Consider the following 24,949-nt stretch of genomic DNA (forward strand, 5'->3'; position numbering starts at 1 on the left):
CCATAATTCTCTGGTGTCATAGTTCCAACTGGTTGCTTAACCTGTGTGGCCTGTGGAGGCATTTGAATTTGCGATCTTTGATTAAGGACCCAGAGTTCTTAAACTTTAGCCATTATCAGAGTGATGTGGAGTAGAATCTGAGCAGCTGCAGGTTATCTGTAGCTGGTTGACCGTGTTCTGAAAAATGGCTCTCCACAGCAGTTGTGCATCAACATCTCCTGTGGAGCTTTCCAAAAATCTACATTTTGTTCCCCACTTCCCAGTTCCCCTTTAAAAGCCTGTAGATGTGGTGTGAAGCCAGGGAATCTGAAGGTTTAAAAAGCTTTCCTCTTGTTTCTGATTTTAAGTAAGATGGAGTAAGCACATTTTATACACCCTGTCTTCCACGGAAAGTAGCTTATAAAATCTGGACAGGAGTATGGAACGACTGTTTGAGGACTTGGAAAAGTAAATAGTAGCAGACAGATTGGAGAAGACCAGAACTTAAAGTACCACCAAACTGGTAATGGGTTTACCTTTTGTGTGTATCTAGTATCCTCCAGCTTGAACTCATTGCAGTCTAAAACCTGGAAGTGAACATCAGCACAGACAGAACTCCAGGATAAGTCCTCTTCTTCTGGCTCAAGGAGCCTAACACACAGAGAGTTTGTGTGAGGAATTTCCCCGTTTTTCTTTTTTTCCTCTCTTTTTTCCATTCTCTCATGCCATAGCTCCCAAGAAGTTCAGGGGTAGCAGTAGCAATAGTAGTAAGGTGGCCAGCAGGAACCTAAAACTTAGGGGGAAGGAAACATTCCTCTCACTTGGAGAAGTAGTTCCAAGAGAGTAGAGAGAAACACCATTGCTTTGTTTTTCTTCTCTGTCTTCCCACTGCTTGACTCTCCCTATCCCCAGAAACAGGGGCAGACGTGGGAAGTGTGTGGCAGAATGGAGTAAATAAAGTGCCAGCTTTCTGGTCAGAATACCAAAAAGAGCTCCAGGAAAGCTGGAAAGTATCAGGGAGATCAAAAAGAGGGTGGAGTCAGGAAAAATGACCCTCAAGTTATGTGTATGAACTACTGGGTTCACTTCTGAGCTGAGCATGCATGGATCTGACCCTAAACCGTACACATTGGCTTTGAGAACTCAGCAGTACTGCAGAGTCTTTGAAAACTGAAATTATGTTAGACCAATTTACTAAAAAGACATAATAATCCTAAGTGTATATGCTCCTATAACAGAACTTCAAAGTATGTGAAGCAAAAATGGACAGAACAAGAAGGGGAAATAGAGAAATTCAAAATTCTAGTTGGAGAAATCAACAATTTTCTCCCAGAAACTGATAGAACAGACAAAACCAGATAGATTAGACAGAAAATCCACAAGGGTATGGAAATACTGTACAACACTATCCATCAACCATGTGTTATTGACATTTATAGAACACTCTTACCATCAGCAGAATATGTATTCTTTTCAAGTGCATGGAACATTCACCAAGGTAGACCATATCCTGGGCCATTAAAACAAACAAAAATAACAAAATGTAAAAGAATTGTGTGTTCCTGACCATCAAGGAATTTGACTAAAAATTGGTAACAGAATGGTAAGAGGAAAATCTGTAAATATTTGGAATTTAAACAATATGCTTCTAAATAATCTGTGGATCAAAGAGAAAGTTTCAAGGAAAATTTAAAGCATTGCGAACTAAGTGAAAATAAACACAACACAGAAAAATTTGTGGGATGCAGATAAAGCATTACAGAAGGGGGATATTATAACATCGAATGGTTATATTAAAAAATAAGGGGGCCTCCCTGGTGGCGCAGTGGTTGAGAGTCCGCCTGCCGATGCAGGGGATACGGGTTCGTACCCCGGTCTGGGAGGATCCCATATGCCGCGGAGCGGCTGGGCCCGTGAGCCATGGCCGCTGAGCCTGTGCGTCCGGAGCCTGTGCTCCGCAACGGGAGAGGGGGAGAGGCCACAGCAGTGAGAGGCCCACGTACAGCAAAAAAAAAAAAAAAAAAAAAAAAAAAAAAAGACAGTTTTCAAATCAATAATCTATGCTTTCACCTTAAGAATCTGGGAAAAAAAGGGAGCAAAATAAATACAAATCAAGTAAAAGACAGGAAATCATAAAGATAAGAGCTGAAATCAGTGATATTGAAAACAGTAAAACAATTTAAAAAATCAACATCCAAAAGCTGGTTCTTTGAAAAGATGAATAAAATTGATAATCTTCAATCTAGTAAATTTCTTCAGTCTAATAAAGGGCATCTACAGTATAACCTACAGCTAAAACTATAGTTAATGGTGAAAAACTGAATGCTTCCCCCCTCAAGATCAGGAACAAGGCAGTTGTCCACCCTCACTACTACTAATCAACATTGTACTGGAAGTCCTAGCCAATGTGATAAGACATGAAAAGGAATTAAAAGGCATATAGAGAGTGGAAATGAAGAAATAAGGCTATTCCTATTCACAGGTGACATGATTTTCTACATAGAAAATCCCAAGGAAGCCACAAAAAAGTCCCAGAACTAATAAGGGAAGATTGTAGGATGCAAAGTCAGTGCTCAAAAATCAGTTGTATTTCCTTATACTATCAATGTTCAGTTGGAAACCAAATGAAAAAAAGCAGTACTATTTACAATGCTCAGAACATAAAATACCTAGCTACAAATTTAATAAAGCACATAAGGATCTATATGCTAAAAACTACAAAACAATGGTGAAAAAATACCTAAATTGGAGGGACATACCATGTCCATGTATTGGAAAACTCAACACAGCAAAGGTGTCATTTATTTTCAAATTAATATCTAGATTTAATGCAATTCCAATAAATGTTCCCATAGGATTTTGGTAGATATAAACAGATCAATTCTAAAATTTATATTGAAAGGCAAAGGAACTAAAATAAGGAAAACAATTTTGAAAAAGAAGAATGAAACTGGAGGAATCACATTTTCTAATTAGCATAAAGCAATGTGGCATTGGCAAAGGGACAGACATATAGATCAATGAGACGTGACAGAGAGTCCAAAAGGAGACCCTAATAAATAAGGCCAGTTGATTTTTGACCAAAGCGCTAAAGCAATTCATAGAAGAAAGTATAATTTTTAAAACACATTGGAAGAATTAGAATGTCAGTGCAATTTAAAATGGGCAAAAAATTCGATCCACAGAGAATGTATAGATGCCAAATAAGCACATTAAAAGATATACAACATCATTAGCCTTTAGGAGATGCAAATTAAAACCAGGGTGAGATAGCACTACATAATGATTAAAAAGGCTAAAATAAAAAGTCCTGTTAATACTAAGTGCTGATGAGGATGCACCTCTGGAGCTCTCATATAGTGTTGGTAGGAATGCAAAATGGGACATACAGCTACTGTGGAAAACAGTTTGTCAGTTGCTTATAACGTTAAACAGATGATTATCATATGACTGTAATCTTACTCCTGTGTATTTATTCTAGAGAATTGAAACTTTAGGTTCAGACAGAAACCTGGACACAAATATTTATAGCAGCTCTATTCATAATATTCTCCAAATGGAAATAACCCAAAGTCCTTCAACAGGTGAATGGATAAACAAATTGTGATATATCCATACAGTGGAATACCACTTGGCAATAAAATGGAACTACTGGTACACACAACTTGGATGACTGTCAGGTGATTATGCTGAGTAAAAGGAGCGTGATTCAAAATGTCATATACTGTGTGAATCCATTTATATGGTACTCAAAAAGACAAAACTAAAGAGATGAACCCAGAGCAGTGGTTACCAGGGGCCAGAGCAGGTGATAGGTGTGACTGTATGAGGGTGTTTCTTGAAGGTGATGGAAATGTTTTGTCTCCTGATTGTGGTGCCAGTTACATGAATCTATACACATGTCAAAATTCAAAACACACCAAAAAGTCCATTTTATTGTGGGTTAATTAAAAAAATTAAAATACATTTAAAAATCTTTCCTCCTAACGCCAAGTTGCTGTCTGGGTTGAACAGTACTTCTCTGGAGCAACTACCCAATGATGGGCCTCTTAAACAACAGTTTTGGAACTCTCCTTCAAAAACTTAGAACTCATTTTAGAGAATCACAGTAAATAGTAAATAACCTGCAAAAGGAGACAAGAAGACATTTCAATGCAAGAGCAGTAAAGAATCTGAAAGTTTGCCTTGCTGCCAAGTCAAAAGGAAAACACAAATATTTGTATAGCTTTGTAACAAAAGAGCCATATGGGTTTTGGCAGGAAGACCTCTTAATGGCACTTAACGGCTTTAAAATAACAAGCCTTGCTCCTATTATGTGGAAATTGCACGCAAATGTGCTGCATGTCAGGGACCATAGTGCTGCCCTGGGGAGAGGACATTAAAGATAAAACCCAGACTGACAAGGAGGAGAATCTGTCTACTTGTGTAGATGCGGTGAGCCCAATAACTTCTTGGCACTGGATCTTGAGAATGAGTGCACTACTTAGCAGGGTCATCTGGATCACTTTGCAGTTGTGGGTTCATGACTATTTCTATTTTCAGCTGTACAGATAGTATCTTAAACCCTTTAGTTTAGATGGAGTGTTTGGGGATCAAAGGCAAAAGACTAGGGTTTTTTGAAAGAGTAGAGTGGTGGTTATTGATGAAGACAGGGGTTTTCAGTATTGCATCCCCACTCATCCAACTGCAAGGTCTCATATCCTTTCTGTTTCCAACAAAGAGATATTTAACAGCAACTTCCCTTTCCATAGAACTGAATCAAATGCTTGCCCATTTATGGTTTTGGGTTAAGGAAGCAGGGGTCAAGTAGAGTTCTTGGCATATTAGTGACAGACCAACGTAAAAGGAATGCAATGGAAGAATAAGGGGTAACTCTCAGAATCAAAGGAAAAGCTGGTCTCAAAAATAATAGGAACCTGAGGTCAGAATGGCCATCATTACAAAGTCTACAAATAATAAATGCTGGAGAGAGTATGGAGAAAAGGGAACCCTTTGGTGGGAATGTAAATTGGTGCAGCCACTATGGAAAACAGTATGAAGTTTCCTTAAAAAAACTAGGAATAAAGTTGCCATATGATCCAGCAGTCCCACACCTGAGCATATATCTAGAAAGACAAAAGCTCTAATTTGAAAAGATACATGCACCCCAATGTTCATAGCAGCACTGTTTACAATAGCCAAGATGTGGAAGCAACCTAAGTGTCCATCAAGAGATGAAAGGATAGAGAAGTTGTGGTACATATATACAATGGAATACTACTCAGTTATAAAATAGAATGAAATAATGCCATTTTGCAGCAACATGAATGGACCTAGAGATTATCATACTAAATGAAGTCAGACAGAGAGACAAATATCATATGATATCACTTATATGTGGAATCTAAAAAACAATACAAATGAACTTATTTGCAAAACAGAAACAGACTCACAGACATAGAAAACAAATTTATAGTTACCGAAGGGGAAGGGGGAAGGGATAAATTGGGGGTATGGGATTAACAGGTGTACACTACCATATATAAAATAAACAACAAGGATTTACTGTATAGCATAGGGAATTATATTCAATATATTGTAATAAACTATGATGGAAAAGAAAAAAATCTACAGATTAAAGAACAACAACAACAAAAAATAATAGGAACCTGGGTGCCAGGAATTACATATGGACAATCTTGTTAGAGAATTGCCTTCCAGATCAAGGAAGAAACTTTATACATTTTCCCCATTTCACTTCACTCACCTCATTCTAGGTTGAGTCACATGCTTGCTCTTTGGCCAGGGAAGAGGGGGTCACCTTGAGTGACATGCAGTGGGGAAGGGGGTAGGTCTACCAAAGGTTTTTCCTTGAGAAGGGGTTGGATATTGGACAGACAGAAACAACAGTTTCCAGATCACCATGGTGGGGTATTCTACATTTTTAAAAATTAATTTTTATTGGAGTACGGGCATTCTACATTTTAAACTAAACAGCTCTGGAGAGTGTGTGACTGAGTGTGGGTATGGTGCAGAGAGGGGTGGGGAAGGTGTTGGGTGTTACGGCAGAACAAGCAGTAGTCTAGGAACTGGACCAGGATCAGAACTCCCAAAGGATTCTGCCGTAAGGTGGCAATAAGATGCCATGGCAAGTTAGTTACTCTTCCTGGACCTCTGCTTTCCTTATTTAAAGAATGAAGAGGTTGCATTTGCTGTTCCCTAAGATCTCTTTTTGCTACAAATATTAAGAGAGGTATATTTTGGGGCCAGGGCCATGACTGTATTCCTTAGCTGGGTATAAGACTGTGTTAAATTCAACAGGATTTTTTGAGTGCTTATAGCAGTGGTTCTTAAATGTTAGCATGCATAAGAATCTTTGTGGAGGTTGGGTGGGTCGAGATGTCCTTATTCCAACGCATATTCCAAAGCCCTGTCCCCAGAGATTCGGATTCGGCCATGCTGAGTGGAGCCCAGGCATCTACATTTTAAACGAAATGGTCAGGTAGTTCTGATGCAGTTGATCAAGCCTGCAGACTTGCATATCTAGTGGTTGGTTTTCAGTGAAACAAAAGGGAACCTTCTCAGTTGGAGCTGCAGGTATTACAAAATATTCAAAGTAGGGCAACGGGCATGGCCCTGAAAGCTCCCTCGTTAAGCCCCCTAGACAGTGTGAAGATGCTGGGATGACAGTGGACATCAGAGTAGCCAGGGACTCTACTGCCTTTGCATTGGGGCACAAGAGTCACACCCACCCAGGGCTCCTGCATTTTGTCCTCAGGCCTCTCACTCTGTTTGCCTCCAGTGTAGCCATGTAATAAAGCTGTGGGGTAGAGAGTAGGCCATGAGTACCTTGAGAGTTTTCCTTATTGTACCAATCTTACGAGGCTCTTAAATAGACCTTTCTAGGTGAGGACATGTGTTTGGGATCAGCAGAGTCTGATTTCTAAATTTCTGTTTTCAGAAGTTGAACCTCCAGGCTACACTTTCCCATTAAACACATCTCATGTGGAGAGTTACATTGAAGGATGCACAGTCCATTGTTTTCTTGAGTCTTATAATTTGTACTGCACCCTCTGTCTGGGGATCTCCAAGTGCTTTTGAAGAATATTTCACTCAAGGTGCTCCATGCATACATGTCATTTGTAAATGGTGAAGGAATATGCATTATGTGTATAAAATGCCTGAATCCTTCTCTACTAGCTTGTACAGTGTGCCATTAAAACCTATAGTGGAGGGCCTCCCTGGTGGCGCAGTGGTTGAGAGTCCGCCTGCCGATGCAGGGGATGCGGGTTCGTGCCCCGGTCTGGGAGGATCCCATATGCCGCGGAGCGGCTGGGCCCGTGAGCCATGGCCGCTGAGCCTGTGCGTCCGGAGCCTGTGCTCCGCAACGGGAGAGGCCACAACAGTGAGAGGCCCGCGTACAGCAAAAAAAAAAAAAAAACAAACAAAAAAAAAAAACCTATAGTGGACATCCAAGGGTTTCTTGGCTTTTTGAGGCAGAAGAATTTGGTCATGTGGACCAGACTGTACTCCAAAGAGATTCAGAGTCCTGGCCAAATGAAAGTGAAGTATAGCCAAGGTGAAAGTAGTTTAAGTTGTGATATAACTTATACTTGGTTATATCCAAGAAACCTACTGGTGTATTATATAATACACAAAATAATAGTGATTTAAAAATAACAATGCTATGAGGACATTAACACAGTATTTAACTGTGGATATCATATGATTTATGATGTACAAAGCACTTTCCCATACATTCCCACTTGATGCACCCTCTTGTCTTCATTGGTTCCTATCTTAGGACAGAGATTGGATGGGAAAACTTGGTCTGTAACTTCTAACAAAATGGCTAAAGCCCTTTATAGATAAGAACTCTCTGTCTTTGCAGCTGACTGTTCCTAAGTAGGACTGTGTCCCATTTCTGTGTTATGTTTCAAATGAAATTGTCCTTTCTTTTCAGATACTTGATTGGTTGTGTATATGCTGTGTGTGTGTGTGTGTGTGTGTGTGTGTGTGTGTGTGTTGCATGGAGAAACAAAGGCTAGGGCTGGAGGGGGTATATGCATGAAGGATACCTTCTACAAGTTTTAATTCTTGCTTTATTTTTCTCTTTATCTGATTCTGAGGGGAGTTCAGCATATTCTTTGGCTTCAAGAAATGATATTTGAAAGAGGAATGAAAGTGTTTATTCTTCAGAGTTAAAAAAAAACCTCAGCAAGTATGCATTCTGTTCCACTTGGTCTTGGAAATCCTTTGCCAGCGAGATGAGCTTTATATCTTCTCTCTGGTGAAACTTCCCCACGTCTCCTGATCGACATTCCTCCACTTGTATGCTTCATAAATTAGGAGGGAGGGTGCTATTGTCATACTTGACCATATAAGGGAAAGAGAGGCCCCATGTTATTTGGTTCTGCCCTCATGTCAGAACTGTATATACACTCAGGGCCTTTTAAGGGAACATGGTGCGTGCAGGGAAAACATCCCCAGGCAGTCCATCCATTTTCCTCGCTACGGCAGGGCTGGTGCCTGCAAGCTCTGTGTCACTTGGAAGCATAAATCACTGAGAGTTGCTGGCACTGAGCTCAGGGGAGGAAAGCCTCGGAGGACCACGCTCGCTGCCTAGTGCTGTTGGCCTCTTCATTTTTACTAAAAGCCTATCTCACCACTTGGCCTTCTGACTTGTAGTGAGAACTTCACAACTTATACATCCTGATGTTCATTTGGACACCCCTCACCCCGCTCCCTGTTACAAATTATTATGATGGCTACAGTGAGGTGACCACGGCTTCCTTAAGATTTCAGATGAGTCTTGTCTGCACTGTAACATTTGTCTCTGTGTAGCATGAGGTCTCGACTTCAGAGAGGCTGGCCTTGAACCACAGGGCTTCCTCTTCCTTGCTCTGAGAACTCGGACACGTTACCTAACCTCTATGAGGCCCAACGTCCTTATCTAAAAATGGGGAAGATAAAGGCGGTAACATCCATTTAAAAGTGTTTAGCACAGTGCCTGGTGCATAGTAAGTAAATGCTTGATACCTGTTAGCCGTTACTATTATTACTGTTGCTGCCAGAAGAGAGCTATAGTTCTGCTCTTTGCAGCAAGAATTTCCTATAGCTCCCACTGCTCTGATACAACACTCTTTTTACCAACATTTTCTTTGAATTCAAAACACATCCAGAAGTCTTCTTAGCAGCCCTGAAGAATGTCTTGGCACAATTCATTGTACAGAGAATAGGCCTGAATCCCTGCCCAGCCACTTATCTGTTACAGCATTGGACAAATGACTTAATCTCTTGGTACCTCAGTTTTGTGGTCTGTAGTCTGGTGGTAATGATTGTTTAAATCCAGGGTTTGTTTGTTTTTTTCATCTTTATTGGAGTATAATTGCTTTACAATGGTGTGTTAGTTTCTGCTTTATAACAAAGTGAAGCAGTTATACATATACATATGTTCCCATATCTCTTCCCTCTTGCGTCTCCCTCCCTCCCACCCTCCCTATCCCACCCCTCTAGGTGGTCACAAAGCACTGAGCTGATCTCCCTGTGCTATGCGGCTGCTTCCCACTAGCTATCTATTTTACATTTGGTAGTGTATATATGTCCATGCCTCTCTCTCACCTTGTCACAGCTTACCCTTCCCCCTCCCCATATCCTCAAGTCCATTCTTTAGTAGGTCTGTGTCTTTATTCCTGTCTTACCCCTAGGTTCTTCCTGACATTTTTTTTCCCTTAAATTCCATATATGTGTGTTAGCATACGGTGTTTGTCTTTCTCTTCCTGACTTACTTCACTCTGTATGACAGACTCTAGGTCTATCCACCTCATTACAAATAGCTCAATTTCGTTTCTTTTTATGGCTGAGTAATATTCCGTTGTATATATGTGCCACATCTTTATCCATTCATCCGATGACGGACACTTAGGTTGTTTCCATCTCCTGGCTATTGTAAATAGAGCTGCAATGAACATTTTGGTACATGACTCTTTTTGAATTATGGTTTTCTCAGGGTATATGCCCAGTAGTGGGATTGCTGGGTCGTATGGTAGTTCTATTTTTAGTTTTTTAAGGAACCTCCATACTGTTCTCCATAGTGGCTGTACCAATTCACATTCCCACCAGCAGTGCAAGAGTGTTCCCTTTTCTCCACACCCTCTCCAGCACTTATTGTTTCTAGATTTTTTGATGATGGCCCTTCTGACTGGTGTGAGATGATATCTCATTGTAGTTTTGTAAATCCAGGTATTTTGGTTGCCACAGGCAGAAATGAATCAAGTATAGAACCAGGACAAAGAGGGTTGATAGCAATCCTGTAGAGATTTCATGGAAATAAATTGCAGTTCGGAGGGCTCTTCAGTGCTGATAGTAAGCAAGGTGGATGGACTTCCCTGGCGGTCCAGTGGTTAAGGTGCTTTCCTTCCAACGCAGGGGGCACGGGTTCGAACCCTGGTCAGAGAACTAAGATCCCACATGCCGCACGGCCAGAAAAAAAAAAAAAAGAGCCAACTGTGAGCGAGGTGGAGACCCTTCTGCTCCTTCAGGTCTCGTCTGGCTCTGTCCATCTGGCGGACACCCGGTTCAGCCTTGGTCCCATCAGCTCAGATCACCCCGGCCACAGGGCCTCTGGGCTGGAGCACTTTCTCTGGAAGAGGCAGCACGTAATGAAGCACGAGGAGGAGGATAATAATGCCTCGTGGGATTGCTGGGAGGAGTCAGTGCATTACTGTAGGGAAACACCCAGCATGGAGCCTGGTGCTAGTCAGTGCTCACTAAGTGTTCACTCTGTCCCACCGCATCCCTAACTCCCTTCCCCAAGAGTAGACACTCCACTCCTAGAGCCATAGTACCAAAGATGGGGAGAGGAAGGAGCACTGATGTCACTTCTGGGTTAGAATTCAAAGGGAAAGAGATAGCTAAGTTTGGGGAAGAGAAAGAGAGGCCTTGAGAGGAGGGGGAGCTTCCACTTGGAGGTACATAGATTGTCTCCTCCGGTGCAGCTCATCAGACTCACTTCCTTCTTTGAATTCCACCCGCTTGAGCTACATTTCACAGAAAACCACAGTCCCGCAGGATAGGTCAAAAGGACAGTAACACGACTGTGGGTTTCCTTCAAACTCCTGCCCCTCTGTTCAGGCAGGTCCAGCATCAGCCACGCTGCCAGGACAACCAGGTAGCTACATCATCCAGGCCAGGGGGGTGTTGGGGAGAACACTTAGGGAAGCCTGCACGGGATGTCCCTTGATGCCCCCGAACCTTCAAGGCAGAGCCCTGGTCCCATCCAGAGGCTTCTATCCAGTACCCCAGGGGCCCCTGCTAATTTCATTAACAAACCTCCCTTCTCCTCTCGGGTTAGGTCAGAGGTTGTCAAACTGCCTTTCCGTTCACAGGCGTAACCCGCTCCCCTCAGGAGCACCTGTTGCCCCTGCAGTGATTCTCAAGCAGGTGGTGCTCTGCCTCGTAGAACCTCCCCACCTCTGAGTTGCGGATAATCCCTCCTGACCCTGTTAGAATGTAACTCAGAGGTTGTTTTTCAATCAATAAACATCCCTCAAGCACCTGTTCAGTACCTGGCCCTGTGCTAGGAGTTGGTCTTCAGAGAAGGACACAGCCCTTGTCCTCCTGAAGCTGCTGGACCAGAACAATGATGTTTTGCACGAGGCTATGGGAGGGCAGAAGAGACACCTGTGATGGGGTGATCTTGTTGCCTTCAAGGAACCTCTGCGGGTCTGGAGGTTCTTCCCAGAAACTGAGACTTAAAGGACATTTAAGAGTTAGCTAGCTGAAGCGAGGGAAGCTGTATTCCTGAGTCCCGGGAGACAGAAAGCATGGCTTATCTGGAAATGGCAAGCTTTTGGAGTCCCTGGAAGGTAAAACTGGAGAGGGACTTCCTATGTCTTCAAGGGAGGACAGACTCTTTCCCTTGATGCCAAGCTTGGCTGTGAGTGCCCTGGGGCCCCCAGGGTCATAGCCCTTTTAGTTCCCATGCAGCACCTTCCCAGGAAGCACTCTGTGCCAGTCCACAGTGGAGGGAAGCGGGGTGGTGGCAGGTCCCCATCCCACACAGCCATCTCTCAGGTTCAAACCCCTCTGGCAGCCCCTGTTTCCTTGCAGGCTATCGCCAATGGATGAGTCACTTTTCTTTGAAGCCTTCAAAAGACCCACTTACCCCAAGGAGGTTGAGGATTTCTGCCTGTTAAATTGTGCTGCTTTCCTGGTATGTTTACTGTGTCAGGAACACCCCCATCTCTTCCTGTGAGGACACTGAGACTCACAGAAATGCAGCGACTTACCAACAAAAGTTAGTGAAAGATGGAGTCAGGATTTTAACCCAGGTTGCTCCACCCAAGAAGCCCAAGCTTGCTTCACTCTGCTGCCCAGTCTCCCTAGAGCAGGGGTCCCCACCCTCCGGGGTCTAATGCCTGATGATCTGAGGCATTTCTATAATAATAGCAATAAAGTGCACAATAAATATAATGAGCTTGAATCACCCCAAAACCATCACCCCACCCCTGGTCCATGGAAAAATTGTCTTCCAAAAAACCGGTCCCTGGTGCCAGGAAGGTTGGGGACCGCTGCTAGAGCACTACAGGAGAAGTGAGCAGCGAAGTAAACCCACTCCTCTCAGCAGCAGGTATTGTTATTATTCCAGTTTCTTGGATGTGAACCACAAATAAAAGAGGGTAAGTGGCCTATGAGGGTCACAGGATGAAAAGTGTAAGAGCTGCACTTTGAACCCAGGCTTGTCAGATTTCAAAGACAGTGCGGTACTTACAGGCTAGGGGGCTGGTTGTCCTGCTCACGTTTGCGGAAAGTGCCATGGTGCGGCGAGAGCTGAACCTCAGCCTGCCAGGGTTTGATTGCCATCTTCTGTATTCTTTTGAGACAGACTCACATCTAGGCTAACCCTGATGTTCAGTGCCAATCTGAGTCTGGACTCCCAATCGAATAATATCCTCTGAGGACTTCTTAAACATTGGGCAATATGTACATCAAAATTTGGTTATAGGGACTTCCCTGGTGGAGCAGTGGTTGAGAGTCCGCCTGCCAATGCAGGGGACACGGGTTCGTGCCCTGGTCCGGGAAGATCCCACATGCTGCAGAGCGCCTGGGCCCGTGAGCCATGGCTGCTAAGCCTGCGCGTCCGGAGCCTGTGCTCCACAACTGGAGAGGCCACAACAGTGAGAGGCTCGCGTACCGCAAAAAAAAAAAAAAAAAAAAAAAAAAAAAATTGGTTATTAGCATTTTGAATACACACACATATATATATATATGTATATATATCATATATATATTTGTCATATTTAATCCAAATCCTTTACTCTGTATATATCTTTTAAAGTATAGAATGTTTGTAAATAAAGGTTTTTATCTTGCCCAAAGTCTATATATACATATACATACATGTATATATATATATGGTTGCATTGCTTAATTGATCACCATCATTTGCATATAGTTTGTCTTCACTCACAGCTTTTTATAAACCCTCCTAGAATAAGAATCTTCTAGAAATAAGAAACACTACTTGTTATAAGCATAGACACCAAGACCTACTAATTCAAGATATTCTTGTGGAGGGGCCTAGCAATCTTTATCTTTAATAAGTACCCCAGATGATTGTTATTATCAAGAAAGTGTGGGAAGCACTGGCTTCTTCTGTGAAACTGAGTGATTAAGCACCACCAGCTAGACAAAAGAGGGAAACTCATCCAAGCTGTGTGCCAGGTGAGGCAGGTGAGGCCTTTAAAAACACTATCTGGGGGCCTCCCTGGTGGCGCAGTGGTTGAGAGTCCGCCTGCCGATGCAGGGGATACGGGTTCGTGCCCCGGTCTGGGAGGATCCCATATGCCGCGGAGCGGCTGGGCCCGTGAGCCATGGCCACTGAGCCTGTGCGTCCGGAGCCTGTGCTCCGCAACGGGAGAGGCCACAACAGTGAGAGGCCCGCGTACAGCAAAAAAAAAAAAAAAAAAAAAAAAAAAAAACACTATCTGGGTACCCCATAGATGTCATCTTACTCTAAGTTTATAAAAGTTTACATCATAGGAAGTCATTTTGCTACTTTTATTTGAGTTGAATATACACATTTGGTTTCACTAGGGGAAAAAACCCCAACTGTCGTATTTCATCCAGCTAGAAAGTCTGTTACAAGTGAATGACCATATTTTCTTTCTAACCTTTGGAGCATTGCCTTGAGATTTTTCCAAGAAACTCAGTCAGTAGCCTAGTGCCAGGTTAGTGTGCTGGGGTTGCATGCATCCATATCTGGCTTTCCAGATGGGCATTATTAACTGCATTGGATATTGGCAGAGAAAATGGGAGCTGGCTGAGAGAATTCTGGGATGGAATGTTCAGAAATAGATTTGTAGGACCTGCTGAAAATAAGTATAGTGTATGCAGAATATGGTGGGGATAAAGTAAAGGAGAAGATGAAGCATTCTCCCCGAAACCTTATTGTGCAAGAAACTACCTAAGATTCTGACAAGAGTTACACCAATTTCCCTTGCCCCCAACACACACCCCCCCACCCCCCCACCCCCCGACACACTCAAACACACAATACACATGCATACACATGCCCCCCCCACATGTCCACACACACACAAGCACACACACACACACACACACACACACATGCCCACATGCACTTGGGTCATTTTATCCGTCATTGGCATCCTCAGCTTCTTGCCTAGGGCCTTTGATATTCATAGCCTTAAAAATAGAGACCTGAAAACAATTACAGTTGATCCTTGAGCAACACGGGTTTCAACTAAATGGGTCCACTTATATACAGATTTCTTTCACTAAATACCTACTACAGTAATACATGATCTGAGATGAGTAGAATCTGCAGGTGCAGAACCATGGATACAGAGGCCCAACTGTAAAGTTATATGCAGATTTTCAGTTGCACAGGTGGTAGGTGGCCCTAACCCCTGTATTGTCCAAGGGTCAACTGTATTAACTCCAAAATGAAGAAAACTGCAACATCGACATGAGTAACTGCTTAGTTTAATGTAAAAATGTAACGTTTTGTCACTTTATTATTAAATTTAGTATCCAAATAGTCAACACTTGAAAATAATTTGTAGTATGTATTTTCTCATTTTGAAAGGATTCCCAAGTGTGCATGACAGATGAGAAATCTTGTCCATAGTTAATTGAGTGGCTTGTAGCCTCATTTCAAAAACAAAATTATAAAAATCCTTTCAAGATTCTTTTAAAGCAAGAAGTCAGTTTTTATGTGAGATGTCGATATATTTTAATATGGTTGGTATGATATGGGTTGAGGCCTCACCCACACTTGCACACTCACAGAGTTCACCACTTCTGGATGCTATTGGGTAGGGCATACGGTTGGAGAAAAAGAAAATGTGCTGTTTAAAGCTGTGTCTTCAACAGTCCAAAGACTGCAAAAGGCTTTAGGGTCCACCCTTAGTCATAGGACCATTGGGGAGGGTGTGACCCACCCCTTGCTACACCAGGAATATGTTTAAGGGACTTGAGAGCCGTAGCTTCTGCTCTGGCTACATGCAGGTGAAACTGATGGAGAGCTTCTGCATCCAGTTGCACAGACTGTGCATTGTGTAAGGGCCCCGCATTCCAAGGGGGCAATGTTCCCACTGAGGACACTTACAGTTAAATATTTATTATGACAGTGTTTTCACAGGTGGCATTAAAGTGCTCTCTTCTAAGAAAAGCAGTGTGCTACCACACTTTCTTGAAAGCTGGAAATTATTGGGTCTCAAAGATGATGTAGTACCTTTAGCACCAGGGCACTGCTTGGGCTGCAGCCTGGGCCGAAGGAAAAGGCAGTGCTCCTACCTCTCCACTCATCTGTATCACCCCTTCACCGTAGGAAGTGGTGTCTTGACCTGAAGAGAATTGTTCCTCTCACAGGAGACTGTGCCCCTGCCGTGGTTCTCAATGCCCAGAAGCCATCGTGTCCTCTGCTGACCCTGTCCCTCCTCTGTGGGTCCCCAATTAGGCCCAGCAATCAGCCGAAAACATGGAATGGATCCACACAGAGAAACATTTCTGTGCCTCAGTCTCTGAAAAGGGGGAAAGAACAGTTGAGAGGCATTCTGATTCCCCACGGAGACTCTACTTCTTCAATTAATTTCAGGAACTGTGTGTTCTCACCAACCTATTTTGGTCCCCATCCTCCAGAGACCACTTGGCCCTCTGAGAGAGAGTCTAGCCCACTGCATGGTTCACCCTGAATACAAACAGCTGCTTTCCCCATCTCCTTCCTCTTCCCCTACCGCCTCCCTAGGGACAGAACCCCAGGACCAGATTTAGATAGCTAAGAGCCCTGCTGTCAATCACCCTCACTGGCCCTGCCCCTGGGCTGCCTCCCTCTGTTGAGCCCAGAGCTTCCTGCAGCCCAGGACCTGGAGGAGGGTATCCGGTTCCCAGGGATGCCCTTCCACCCGGGGATGCCCTTCCAGTTAACTTGTCTCTCAAGCCTCTTTGGGAAAGGCATCTTCCTGAGAATCCTTTTTTTTTTTTTTTTTGCGGTATGCGGGCCTCTCACTGCTGTGGCCTCTCCTGTTGCAGAGCACAGGCTCCGACGCACAGGCTCAGCGGCCATGGCTCACGGGCCCAGCCGCTCCGCAGCATGTGGAATCTTCCCGGACCTGGGCACGAACCCATGTCCCCTGCCCTCCTGAGAATCCTTGATGTGACGCCAGACTATTTGACATGTTCCTTCTGCCTTGCTCTTCAAAAGTGTTCCGTGGGAGTAAAGTCCTTTGAAGCGCACTCCTGCTATAGTCATATAAGGGATATATTTCTTGGTTTATCTTAACCAGTGTTTTCCAGCATGTGCTGCATGAAACGTCAGCCCCACGAGGTGCTACTTATAAACATGAGAAATATGCACCCTCCCGTCTCTTTAAAGTTTTACAGTGAAATGAGCATTTAGTTCTGAGAAATCCCGCAAAGGTAAAAAGAGACCAGTTTTACCATAATCTCCTACCTTTTCACAATAAACTTACAGCAGTGGACTTGGTAAACTAACATATACTTATTTAGAAGTAAGGTTATCAATCTTTTCAGCCAACTCTTTGTAAGTAATTCCACGTGGAAGTTCATCCACCGTAACTTAATTTTATCCTGAGCTTTCAACGGTCTCATGTACTTGCTCCCTCTGGTATTTGAAGGACTTAGTTCTGGAATCTAAATGACGTTTGTACCCATGTAGGAGAAGTCTGTGTTCCGATAGAGCCCACAATGGAATTAACAAATGTCATTAAGTACTTGCTCTGTGCCAGTCAGAGCCCTTGCCCTCCGGGGGCTCACAGATGAGAGGCAGTCAGCTGTCCCAACATCTAATGCAATAACCTGTGCTGAGTGTGTCATTGGTAGGGTTTCCTGTGGCAGCACAAAGAAGGGACTGGACACATTGACCTGGATAGTCGAAATAGCCTGAGTGTAGGGGGCTGGATGAAAAGAGTGCTGGGTGTCTTCCATTTGCCCCGGGATGCCTCTCCACTCTCTCCCTACACTCTGTCCCACAGGCTGACCTCTATGGACTGTATCAACTGGCTCATCTTCCCTCCTGATTTCAGTTGGGTTTGGACAATTGGGGGCACTACAGATGCCAGGCAGCTGGAGTAGAATGGGGTCAGGAATTGATTTCTCTCCTTGATGGGTCTCTATGGGCTGGCAGCGTGTCTCCTCTGAAGGTCATGGCTCCCGCCAGGCAGCCCTCTCCACCCAGCTCTGTCTCCGGTTCCAGGAATGAGTCTGGGGGTGGGGTAATGCTCGCCCTGATGTTACTTGCCCTGGGGTACTGTACTGTCCATTGTGCTCCCCTTCTCCACTGCCCACACCTGCGTAAATAGCACCTGTGTTTTGTTGTTTTGGTTTTTTAAATTTATTTATTTTTGGCTGTGTTGGGTCTTCGTTGCTGCACACGGGCTTTCTCTAGTTGCGGCGAGCGGGGGCTACTCTTGGTTGCGGTGTGCGGGCTTCTCATTGCAGTGGCTTCTCTTGTTGCGGAGCACGGGCTCTAGGTGCATGGGCTTCGGTAGTTGCAGCGTGTGGGCTCAGTAGTTGTGGATTGCGGACTCTAGAGCGCAGGCTCAGTAGTTGTGGCGCATGGGCTTCGTTGCTCTGCGGCATGTGGGATCTTCCTGAACCAGGGATCGAACCTGTGTCCCCTGCATTGGCATGTGGACTCTTAACCACTGCGCCACCGGGAAAGCCCAGCACCTGTGTTAAACTCTCCTCAAATTACTCAGTTTGACTGTGTCATCTATTCCTGTTGGGACTCTAACTGATATGAAGAGTATCCCCATCTATGTGAATTATGTGTGCCAGGATCTGAAGCTGCATGGTGCTTTAAGGAGGCTCTACCAAAATAGCAGTGTGCTCTGGCAGGAGGATAGAGGGAAATGCAGGAAGCAGCAGCTGGAGAGGTAACAATGCTGACAGCTGTTGCTGCTGGCCGTGCACTTCTCTGAATGTTTGGGGCTTCCCAAGGATCACCCCATTTAGTCCTCCCTGAATAAGGATATTCAGTGTTATTACATTTCACAGGTGAAAGAGCTGGGCTTATTGAGTTTAAGTAACTTGGCCAAGGTCACTCAGCCAAGAAGGGGTGGAGCTGGGTGGGGACTCAGGCAGTCAGAATTCAGAGTCCATCCTCTCGTCCACGCAAAGGTGTTTGGACTTGATTCCACGGCAGTGCACGTCTGCCTCCCTTTCCTGTCCACTCAGCTTTACCTTGTGCTGTAAACATCATTTCCCACAAAAGGACATCAACTTCTCCAATCGTTTCTTTCCACATAACTATGTCTTACTAAATCAAAACTTTTTAAAAAGATAAATTAATGTGGCATGAGCTTTCTTTATACTTATCAGCAAAATTAAACCCAATCCTGAGTAAGGATGCACATCCTGGAAGGGTAAGTGCAGCCTTGAATATGTGATATCTTTCAGTTGGGGTGGGTGCTTCTGTGTCCCTTGATAAATGCTCATTTTCTCAGAGCCCATTTAGGGATGGCTGCCTGATGACTTGACCTGAGTTCCCAGGAAACAGCGAACTGGGTCATACATTAAGCCACAGATCTTTGAGAAAACTGATAATGACATGATATTTTAATGTTTACCTCTGCTCATGGTATTACCCATAGAATGGTGATGCAGCATTATACAAATACTTCTTTTCTCTGGGTTTTGTTCTTCCTTTAAAACGAGTATCATTTTACAGCCGCTGTATATTTATTTAATGTTCCATGCCCAGGTGTCCCATTTCTCCTGTTTTATGACATAAGAGCAGTAAGATTTTTTAATACCATCCAGGAAAAGATGCTGATTGAATCCAGAAGAGGAAACACAGAAGGTTTTAAGAAAGAGAAGCTTGGTTTAGTGAGATGTTTTATCTCCTGGGTTATAGAGCTGTCACATCAGTTAGTATTTACTACTTTTTGTCTATAGTTATAAAGGAATTGATTCTAAATCTTCCAAGGGTATTATATAGGCTTTTAAAAAAGCTTCAGTAAGGTGTCAACATACTTTAAAATTCAAAGCAAAACAAAAAGACAAGAAGATGCTTCACTTTTTGCTCTTCAGGAAGCAATCTCATGGGAATCTGAAGGACAACTGACAGTCAGTCTTCTCTTTACCTCTCAGCTTAACTGGAACACTTGGGGCTTAATATTTGCCAGCCCTAGCCCCTCAACAGTTTTTCTTCTTTGAAAATAATTAGAACCAGGAACAATTTACATCAAAGTTCTCAAGCATCAAGATGGTAAACATAGACACTTGTTGATTCCCAGACATAGGGTTCCCGAGTATTTGCTAGCTTAAGAGAGCGAACCTGTGATTCTTTCAATTTTACGTATTTTTCTCTTGGATCTTTGGTCCAAGTCCAAAGCCAAATTTTTTTCTTTTAAGTGAACATCCTCAGAAATATGCCTGCCTTATGTTTCCTAACAAAAGTTAAAATCTAATTGGGAAGGATCCTATTTTCCTCTGTAACACTTACCTAAAATGAAAGTACAGAAGCTTTTAGATAAAGCAGCAAAAGCCCCTGGGTTTGGGGTCCACCTTTGTTTGTTTTACAATTGCCCCAAATCTAGAATTTTTTAGGGAGCATGAAACATACAGTTATGTTTTGCTTTTTTTTTTTATAACTATTCTTTAAATGATATGTCCATCTCCCTTTGGATTAAGTGAAAGTTCCAATACCCAGAACAGTAATAGTGTTGTAATACCGTAGGACATTTCACAGTTGTTAGAGCACTTTCTTTTCTTTTTATACCATCTCATTTGATCCTTAAGACTTCCCTGATAAGACAGGCAAGGGAGGTGTTACTTAGTATGTGAGTTTTGAGGTTCAGACCAGGCTGAGATACTACAGGCCCCAGGAACAAGCAGCTTGCTGCTAAAGTTGACGTATATTAATATTTATATATATGGTTGAAAAACTTTTGTGGTCATCTTATTGTGACAGCCTCATGTTTTATATTTATTTTACCTGAAAGTGTGAGTTGCTCCATTCAAAGGATGAGGAAAGAGTGAACTTTGAGATCGGTATTAGAAAACAAGGCCTAGTCGAACTCTGCTTGATTCTTATTGGTGAGCTGAGTAGGCCACCTTAGAAATGCATTTAAAGTGCAAACTCACGTAAGCCTTTTACCTCAGAGCAGCTCCAGCCAGCAGTGCCAGATATCAAAGAAGGGATCTGGGAGTGAACTCATCCATGTGAAAATACTAGGGGACAAACTTGCAGGCAGTTTTGTTCCATGTCTACCAGACCTTAACCAGCATGTCCAGAATGCTATTAAACTCCATCTTCAGTAGTTTATTTCTTGGGATGATGTAAATAAGGCTAATTTAAACATGTACTCAGCCATAAATACTACAGGGGTTTTTTCTTTTAAATAAAACAGCTTATGGAGCTTGATATCAAAAAAAGAAACAATCCAGTTAAAAAATGGGCAGAAGACCTAAATAGACATTTCACCAAGGAAGACATAGATGGCCAAGAGGCACATGAAAAGATGCTCAGCATCACTAATTATTAGAGAAGTGCAAATCAAAACTACAGTGAGATATCATCTCACACTGGTCAGAATGGCCATCATCAAAAAATCTAGAAACAATAAATGCTGGAAAGGGTGTGGTGAAAAGGGAACCCTCCTGCACTGTTGGTGGGAATGTAAACTTATACAACCACTATGGAAAACAGTATGGAGGTTCCTTAAAAAACTACAAATAGAACTACCATATGACCCAGCAATCCCAGTACTGGGCATATACCCTGAGAAAACCATAATTCAAAAAGAGACATGTACCACAAAGTTCATTGCAGAACTATTGACAATAGCCAGGACATAGAACCAACCTAAATGTCCATTGACAGGTGAATGGATAAAGAAGATGTGGCACATATATACAATGGAATATTACTCAGCCATAAAAAGAAACGAAATTGAGTTATTTGTAGTGAGGTGGATGGACCTAGAGTCTATCATACAGAGTGAAGTAAGTCAGAAAGAGAAAAACAAATACTGTATGCTAATGCATATATATGGAATCTTAAAAAAAAAAAAAGGTACTGATGAACCTAGTTGCAGGGCAGGAATAAAGAGGTAGATATAGAGAATGGACTTGAGGACATGGCGTGGGAGGGCGAAGCTGGGGCGAAGTGAGAGTAGTAATAACATCGACATATATACACTACCGAGTATAAAATAGATAGCTGGTGGGAAGCAGCCCCATAGCACAGGGAGATCAGCTAGGTGCTTTGTGACCACCTAGAGGGGTGGGATAGGGAGGGTGGGAGGGAGGATCAAGAGGTAGGAAATATGTGGACATGTGTATGCATGTGGCTGTTTCGCTTTGTTGTGCAACAGAAACTAACACAGTATTGTGAAGCAATTATACTCCAGTAAAGGTCTATTTAAAAATAAGTAAATAATGTTAAATGAAGCGTAATGTATATTTAACAAGGCACATCTCATGCGTAGCTCAAGGACTTTTTACAAAGTGCACACACCCATGTAACTACCATTGTAGATCAAGAAACAGAACAGCATTCCTGAAGCTCCCTCGATCCCCATTCCAATCACTACCTCCCGCTCCTCCCCAGAGATAACCTCTATCCTGACTTCTGTCACCAATGACTAGCTCTTTTGGTTATTTTTTCCAGCTTTATTGAGATATAATTGACAGATAAAACTATAATATATTTAAAATATACAATGTGATGATTTGATACTGATAAACATTGTGAAATGATTATCACAATCAAGTTAATTAACTCATTCATCACCTCACATAGTTTTTTTAGTGAGAATTCTGCTTTCAGCAAATTTCAAGTACACAGTACATGTTAATAACTATAGTCACCGTGCTGTACATTAGATCTTCAGAACTTATTTATCTTTTAATATTTTATTGAAGAATAGTTGATTTACAATGCTGTGCCAATCTCTGCTGTACAGCAAAGTGACTCAGTTATACACATACAGACATCTTTAGAACTTGTTTATTTTATAAATGGAGATTTGTACCCTTTGACCACCATCTCCCCATTCCACCTCCCCACCCCAGTCCCTGGCAACCACCAATCTACTCTTCATTTCTATGACTTCAGCTTTATTTTTTTTTTAGACTCCACATTTAAGTGATACCTTACAGTATTTGGTTTTCTCTCTCTGGCTTATTTCACTTAGCAGAATGCCCTCCAGTTTCATTCATGTTGTTGCAAATAGCAGAATTTCCTTCTTTTTTTATGGCTGAGTAATATTCATTGTATTTATATACCACATCTTCTTTATCCATTTATCTGTCATTGGACATGTAGGTTGTTTCTGTATCTTGGCTATTGTGTATAATGATGCAATGAACATAGGAGTACAGATATCCTTTCGAGATCCTGTTTTCATTTCCTTTGGATAAATATCTAGAAGTGTGATTACTGGATCATATGATAGTTCTTTTTTAATTTTTTGAGGAGAGGACCTCCATATTATTTTCCACAGTGACTGTACCAGTGTACATTCCCACCAACACTGCACAAGTGTTCCCTTTTCTGCACATCCACACTGGCTCTCTTATCTCTTGTCTTTTTGATAATAGCCATTCTCTCAGGTTGGCTAAAACCCCAGTAATAGGTGTGAGGTGATATCTCATTGTGGTTTTGATTTGCACTTCTCTGATGATGGGTGATGTTGAGCATCTTTTCACGTATCTCTTGGTCATTTGTGTGTCTTCTTCAGAAAAATTTATTTTCCTATTTAGACCCTTTAACCATTAAAAAAAATTAGATTGTTTGTTTTCTTGGTATTGAGTTGTAAGCATTCCTTATATATTTTGGATATCAACCCCTTATTGGATATAGGGTTTGCAAATATTTTTTCCCATTCCATAGGTTGTCTTTTCATTTTGTGGGTTGTGAATATCCTCTTTCGTAAAGTGCCTAATCAAGATTTTTGCCCATGTTTTAAAGGATATCTGCCTTTTTTATTGATTTGTAGGAGTTTTTACATATAAACTACGTATAAGTCTTTTGTTGGATATATGTGATGCAGATATCTCCTAATCTATGTAGATGGAGGCTTTTTTTTTTGGTGGGGGATACGTGGGCCTCTCACTGTTGTGGCCTCTCCCGTTGCGGAGCACAGGCTCCGGACGCACAGGCTCAGCGGCCATGGCTCACGGGCCTAGCCGCTCTGCGGTATGTGGGATCTTCCCAGACTGGGGCATGAACCCGTGTCATCTCCATCGGCAGGCAGACTCTCAACCACTGCGCCACCAGGGAATCCCTAGATGGAGGCTTTTTAAAAAGGGGCTGAGAGTTCAGTATGTAGAAAATAGAACCAAGAGGTGTGCTCAGCTCTTAAGAAAGTGGATGTTTGAAGATAAATTGAAGGAAGAGCGACCTGGATCTTTTCCTTTTAAAATCTATTGGAACTTTCTTAAAGTAGAATTCCAAGAGTAGCTGACGCTACCTCATGTACTTGATATAATTCGTCATTTTTTATTTGGCTGTTTTCTCGCAAGGTAAAAGAGAGTCATTAGTAACCGTTGGTATTCCAGTAGAATATTGCCACATACAATGATGTAGTACTGTATAATTAAGTTAATATATATTTTAATACCTACTGTGGGCATGCACGGCGCTGGATGCGGGAGGTGCAAAGGTGAGTGTGCTAGCACCTCTACATGTAGTGAGCTTTTAGGGAGATTTCAGGATGCTTTTGTACCTGTTATCTTGTTTGAGCACATGAGGGTAAGGCGACCACCAGACCGGTAAAATAGAAATAATTTGTCCTTCTGCTTCTCAGACTTTTGACTCATATATGCACTGCCCTCATTCTGTAAAATCTTTATTTTCAAGAAATGCCTTTGTCTTATCCTGATAGCCCCACCAATTAATACCTGGAGAAATTCTCTTTGCTCAAAATGACTAATTTAAATAAAACACGCAGAAATTACTTCATTATTTCTTAATATAATATAAGGAACCTACAATGAGAAAAGACCATAAAATAGAGATACTTTTCCCCTTGCTATTCAACAATACTCCTTAAATAATAGATATTAGTCAACTGAAATCATACAGAATTTATTGAGGGCAAGTCTGACAAGGTATTATGTTATCCTAGACATTGAAGAGCTATAAAAGTATATAAGATGCAGCCCCTGCCCTCAAAGAACTAACACACTGGTGGTTGTAGTGGTGGTATCTGTGTGTGAAAGGAGAGTGTTAAGAAGGTAACAACATATACAATGACAATGTGAACATAAAAACCCCCTACCAAGAGAGGAAGCCTAGGGCAGGAAGGGTTACTTTGGATTGATAACGGCAATGAAAAAAGAATTGTATTTGTTACGATAATGGAGCTGGTGCTACAGAACTAATCCCAAAGTGTACAATGGCTCAAACATGGCAAGAGGTTATTTCTCAGTCATTAGAAGTTAAAAACAAGTGTTCTTGATTGGTGACTGATTCTGCTCCAAATGGTGATTCAGA

At 42.4% G+C, this 24,949-nt stretch overlaps 1 protein-coding gene across 1 annotated transcript in view; it reads left to right on the plus strand.

Moving 5' to 3' along the window:
- Nucleotides 1-24,949, plus strand: part of PGM5 (phosphoglucomutase 5) — a 192,933-nt gene that overhangs the window by 88,855 nt on the left and 79,129 nt on the right. The window lies entirely within an intron of this gene.

Source organism: Mesoplodon mirus, assembly GCF_964341445.2.
Source record: "Mesoplodon mirus genome assembly, chromosome: 1".
In the NCBI taxonomy this organism is placed as follows: domain Eukaryota; kingdom Metazoa; phylum Chordata; class Mammalia; order Artiodactyla; family Ziphiidae; genus Mesoplodon; species Mesoplodon mirus.